The sequence below is a fragment of the Copadichromis virginalis genome, linkage group LG23 (genome assembly GCF_057382275.1).
Source record: "Copadichromis virginalis isolate Kocher_CV1m ecotype Utaka linkage group LG23, C_Virginalis_male_GT1.1, whole genome shotgun sequence".
Classification (NCBI taxonomy): Eukaryota; Metazoa; Chordata; class Actinopteri; order Cichliformes; family Cichlidae; genus Copadichromis; species Copadichromis virginalis.
In genome coordinates this window covers 40,560,334-40,566,478 of record NC_140639.1, presented here as the reverse complement: position 1 = coordinate 40,566,478, position 6,145 = coordinate 40,560,334, and the positions used below count along the sequence as shown (strand labels likewise).

The 6,145-nt window shown below is 34.8% G+C and overlaps 1 long non-coding RNA gene across 4 annotated transcripts; it reads right to left on the bottom strand.

Annotated features, from left to right (window-relative positions):
- Window positions 1–639: 639 nt before the first annotated feature.
- On the bottom strand, window positions 640–4,354 carry LOC146681631 (uncharacterized). 4 transcript variants are annotated; one of them, XR_014918136.1, is made up of 5 exons: window positions 4,105–4,354; window positions 3,497–3,562; window positions 2,996–3,146; window positions 2,451–2,543; window positions 640–2,153 (listed from the first exon to the last, which is right to left on the bottom strand). It is a non-coding gene; the product is annotated as an uncharacterized LOC146681631 (long non-coding RNA). The 4 variants fall into 4 exon arrangements; XR_014918135.1 differs by having other exon boundaries at window positions 4,261–4,354; XR_014918134.1 differs by having other exon boundaries at window positions 3,497–4,354.
- Between the last annotated feature and the right edge of the window lie 1,791 nt (window positions 4,355–6,145).

Sequence of the window (6,145 nt, the reverse complement as noted above, 5' to 3'; positions counted from 1 at the left end):
ATCTAAGTATCTATTGTCCATTGTTACTGTTGACAATTACGTATAAATGTGTTCAGGCACATTTGTTCCTCCTTTACCTTCAGGTAAAGAAATCTAGCCGTTTCCAGGGAAACCATAATAGGTAAATCACTCCAATATTGTTGGCATCTTAATTTATAGGTACTTTCATCTGAAAGTATCTATAAATTAAGACAGAAAGGAAGCATAATGACTTGAGGTGTCAGAAAAGTCGAGGGTTTCAAGAGAAATGAGACACCTTCAATTTTAGTACACTCAAAAAAATGAAACGTTGACTTTAATTAAAATTATTTTGTCAACAGGTTCCACGAAATTGAATTATGTTAGTTTAAAGCAAAAATCTTTAGTTCATCTAATTTAAAAAAACTACTTAAGATTAACAAGACATATTTAAGACTAACTAAATCAAGTTATGTTGTATGAACATAGATGATATATTTTCAGGTTAGATAGTTTAGATTAGTTACTTCAACACATTTCTTATTTGTGGCAGTAAAATGTTAAATTTAAGTTAGATTAATTCAAATATTATATTTTCAGCCACCTTGTGCTTTATTAATTAGTTTTACATAAATCTATTTTGTCAACAGGTTCCACACAAATGAATTAAGTACATCCAACTTATTTTTTAAAATTTATTTTATTGCCAACACATTCAGTGAGCATTTGTGTAAACCCAGTCCAAAATAAAACACAACAGCTCATTAGGGTTAGTAATTAACAGTATGTAGACAGATGCAACATCAAGACTTTAAATTAAATGTCTGTATCTACCAGAAATAGAAGAGAAAAAAAACGCATTGAAGATCACATAACACATTGATAAGATGACACTTGAGTTATGCACATGTGATGCTAGTAAGGTCTGTGAGTGTTTTTTTTTCTTTTAGTGTCTAAAATGGATAGCAAAGTTGCTATTTGCAATGATTGCTTAGGGTCAGTCCAGTAACACAATGCCAATGAAGTGCTTTCCTTTAACAATGCAAAGTGAAGTGTCCACCTCAACAGCCACAATTTAAAAAAAAAAATGTAACAACAATAATAATAATAATAATAATAATAAATAGTCCACTGATATTAGCAATCAAAGAAAATTACATCACCATCCCAAATAAAACTTTAACAAAACATGCCAACATTATGGTCTAACAATAAAACAGCTTGTCAGCGTTCAGTTTTTTGCAACAGCACAGCAGTAACCATTTAATAACACTCGCCACTGTCAACATTTATTTTACCAGTGTTTGGGCAAAAAACTTCAGATGTAAACATTTTAACATGGAAACAATTGTTCGTCTTTAAAAGTCCACAAAATATACATTCATCCTGCATTCCCAACTTGGATGATCTGATATCCTCGTGTTGGTGTTGTTCCCAGACCATCATGAAAATGTTGTTCCAGGTTCAACATTGCAAGTGACCAATCACATTGTTGTGACGTTATTCTATTCCAAGCCATTCGTGCATTTATGAAATTCCAATGTTGCAAGGACAATATCAATTCTGCTTACTGTTTATTAAAGGGTTACGGTTAGGGTTAGGGTCAGTTGATCGGCGGACAGAGGCGGTTTCACGCAGCTTAAGTACAGTTTTTTGTTTTACGCCGGTTTTTCCCGAAGTCGCAAAAGTATGACGTCACAACATTCTGATTGGTCACTTGCAATGTTGATCCTGGAACAACATTTAGTATGATGATCTGGGAACAACACCAACACGAGGATATCAGATCAACCTCCTAACTTACCCTTATTTTTAGTATGTATTGCAATTACCTTTACAATGCACACAATGTAACACAAACTGAATATGAATATATTTCCACCTCATAACAATATGCCTTGAACGCTAATATACACACCACCCTTCAACATTTCTGGTGCAGTATCATCTCTCAATTAAATCCTTTAAATCTCAATGCTTTTGATTGTCTCTTAGCTTTCAGTCTTGAGGTTAACTGAGATTCAGTGCATATATCCCACCCATTAAGAGTGCACATGCAGAGGCCAGGTCTTCCAGGTCATGCAGGACACACTAGATGGTTATACCCACATCGGCTGGAGGAGTGCTGGCATCAGCTCTTTCGATGGTAAAGATAGCAAGGGTAATTTGTTCCAGCTCCCTCTGAACAGCTGTAGCTTAGACACAAAAACATAGAAAAATGGCATCCAGTTTTAAAAAAAGAAAGAAAAAGGGCCAAAGCTACCCTTTAATGACGTAAACACAATATTAGGAACATGCACCCCAGTGCGCCACTATTTTAGACTACAGATTCAACGATAAATATAAATAGTTTGGGTATACAAGAAGATTTCCCAAAACATTTAAACAGGTTCCATGCAAATTACAACAACAACAACATTACAACATGCAACAACATTAGTTATTCAAAATTTGGTTTAATACAGATAAAAAACTAAACTAAAATTACCAACCAATTATTCTTTGAAGAGGATGCTTGGGTCTTCATTCAGGTAAAAAGGTAGTGCCCTGAGGACACACTCCCTCCCCTTTTCAATGGTTTCCTTCTGTAGAGAGTGGCAGAGATACAGGAAGAGAAAACAGATATACTTTAGGATGACAGAAACTCACATTATACGCAAAATGAATGACATATCCACTGCACAGATAGACATGTACACAAGACCAACTAATCATCACATGGACATGAATAGTTAACCTGTTGGGCAGGGTTTCCACCACATTATATATGTCCATAATGGAGGTAAAGACAAACTAATACATCATCTTTTTTGCATTCAAAACATAACATAAAAACATTCACTTCTGGTTTAACCTAAATCAAGGGATCAGATTTTACATATGTTTAGGTAATTTAAATTTTCCAACGTTTTGAGTACCAAACTTTGTCTTGCTTAATATAAATGTAAGTGCACTGTGCAGCTACCATACACTAGCTGTTTAAATTTGAAAATGATCTTATTAGCCATAATATTTTGCTACCAACAGAATAACGCACCTGTGTGGCTGGGGCCAAAGTTTGTCTAATTTTCTTCCCTGCAACGCCTCCTTTTTTCTTGAAGACTTTTATGAGCTGGTCAGTGTATTGGTCAAGTTGTGTAAAAAGCCTTGGAACATGCAGTAGTAATCCTCACATATTCTGCTTCCACCTGAAAATATGTCAACAAACACAACATACTGTACTGTAAATATACATACTATATGTACACATATACAAACTAAAACTAATGTAGTAAGACCTCATTAAAGCTATAATTTTAACACAAACATTTACACAAAATGCTAATGGAGCCATTACAGCTTTTATTGTTATTTATCAAGTTCCAAAAAATATTGATCACAGCTGATCTGAAAAGAATTTCATGCCTCAGGCCCTTGAACTGCAACCTTTACCATGGTTCAGATGTGGAGAAGAAATAACAGGGGCATGGGATGGGTCACAAAAGAAAACTTAACTTATAAAACAGTTTTGTTTTTAAAAGTATAACAGTTCACATACCACATACAAGCTCAGCAATACCACATACACCACATCAGTATAGGAGGGAGCAGGTAAAGGCAGGATCTGAGATTTATAAAGAAAAAAAATAATTAATTCCTTAATTTCAAGAAGCAAATTATTGTTTGAATTACAACTAAATAAAATACTACTCAGAAGAAAAGCAAGAGATTGACACTGCCATGTGCTAACTTTCTATAGAAGCAATTATCACCAGGTCTGTCGACCTCCATTGTCTGTCCACTCATATGTCTTGAATAATTTTATTAAAAAAATTAAGTGTGTACTTTCACAAACTGTAATTTATAACTACATTGATATGTATAACTCCGCTAGGAAACATGCTGTATTTACAGACCATTTTTACATAATACAGATTACTGATAGAGCAGAACAATGGTGTCACAGTGGCTTTCGCCCTTGACTTTTTGGATTTTAAATGTCACTTTATGCTATCCTTGCTATCCTATTCGATATTTCCGACTCTCGGATTACAGAAAAGGAATCCCAAGAAAGCAAATGGAAAAATAACCCCTTGAAAGAATAACCCCATGAACCCCTGTAGCTAATCCCTTAATAAAACAAAAAACAATAAAAATGTTTCTTACACAGTCCACAAAATAAGCATGTCCAGGACCCAGTAAAACTAATGTAAAACAAGCGCACGCAAACGATATAACATGTCTTGTAAGACAAACGCAAAATATAACCATGCTGGACATATAGATACTACACAACATAGTCAAAGAAAAAAGTGGTCTTACCTCTCAAAGAAACAGCAGCTTGGCGCCAAAACAGCCTTTTTCAGTTAAATTTGAAGTCTTGTGCATGAGCAGGCACAAGCCGTGAAACCTTCTTGTTCTGCACGGTTTCATTACAACTGTTTTTGCATTACTGCCACCTTGTGGATATACAAGGTATATCGATCCTAATTGACTTAACTTAAATGTTATGCGATCAAGTAACACATTAGTATTATGTACGTTGAATAATAGACACAATTACGTAGACTTGATTAGAAAAACATATGTTAACTTAACAAAAACATATATTTTAAGTAAAATGAAAATAAATAATTAATATACACTGAACAATCCACCTCATTCATTTTTTTGAGTGTAGTTATTAAAGTATGTGGAACAAAATATCCCCAAACTGCTATTGTTGGGATAGAAATGTGCTGCTGCCTCCAGCAGATTCTGCACAGCACACATACAGGATGCATTAATACACTGAAAAAAAGCATAAAAACCTCCAGATACACTCATGCTCCAAACAAGTGTGCAAATGCAAAGAAATATTCCTGCAAATATGCAAAAAAACAGTCAGCAAGAGAGGGGAAAGTGGCTATACTGTAGAACCATGTAGTCTTTTTTGTGTTTTGTTTTTTTTCCAGTTGCACATGAGTCTTCCTTGTTATCACCTCAGGTGACAGAGTTTATTAAAGCAGTTGATAACCCAAGTTCCTTAGACATGCAATAAAACCGAGCTTCATCAGTTTGGTTTATTTGCCAACTAAAAGAGAACGTGAAGAATTAAAGGTGTAATTGAGTTGAAGTTCTGTGAAATGAAAAATGTGATTCCACCTTGTATTTCTTTGACAAACTACTTCTATGCTGCAGCAGAAACCATAAATAAAACTTGCACATACTCATATCAAAAGACATCTCTTAGAGAAATTGTGTTTCACGTCTTCCAGGCTAAATATTCTCAATAACTTGTATGTGATGTGTTGTACTCTTTTATAACTAATTGGCTTTGCCACAGATATTCAGGAGGAAAGAGAATCTTTGCTTAAAGTGTTTAATTTTTTATTTAATTTTGTTGGTGTTTGCTAGACATTTTTTGTTCCTAAGGAATGGAGCCTAATGACTTTCGTCAAGCCTTGAGTTTTGTCTAGTACAGACCTAGGCATTGTAAGGCCCAAGTGCCACATTCAGTCCATTGGTTCTCCTTGACTGGCCCACGTGAGGTCTATAGTAAACCAAGATTCCAGCATAAATAAGTACATATCATGCAGTTTGTCTTATTTCAGCCACTAAACACCATGCAAAATTTAAAGGTTTTAACAAGACATGGACTTCTAAGTAATTATCAGCTGACGTTAATGGTAAAGCCATGTGCATTTGTGGTGGAGAGCAGATACGAATTGACATTTGCAATAACCATTACAAGACTAAACATGCAGAGAAATGCACTTGAACTTGTGAACTTTTCTGATGTAGAGGACACGTACCTTTGCTACCTTTGTTAGAAAAACTCCAAAAGCAACAAGTACTTTTAAGCTAACTTTACAAAACCAGTGATGGAGCAGTCAAGAACAGCTTTGTGATTTTGACAAAATTGCATTTAAGTTTTCAACTGAACTCCAGCTACCCACACTTGGTTTAGCACCACTTCAAGATTTATAGTTTTCAGTGACTGTCAACAACTGTTTCAATAAGGAGAGATTATTTGAAAATAAGGAACAGTATTTATTGATGAACTGAGATGGAATTATAAAAGTCATTGGACAACTAAACTCAGATGAAGCAAAATAGCACAGCAGTGTCTCCAACAAAGTTAGGAAATGGGACAGGACTCTGAAGTCTAGAGTTGGTCATCACAGAAGTCATCAGGCAAGAGCAGAAAACCAAAGCAGTCTGATTT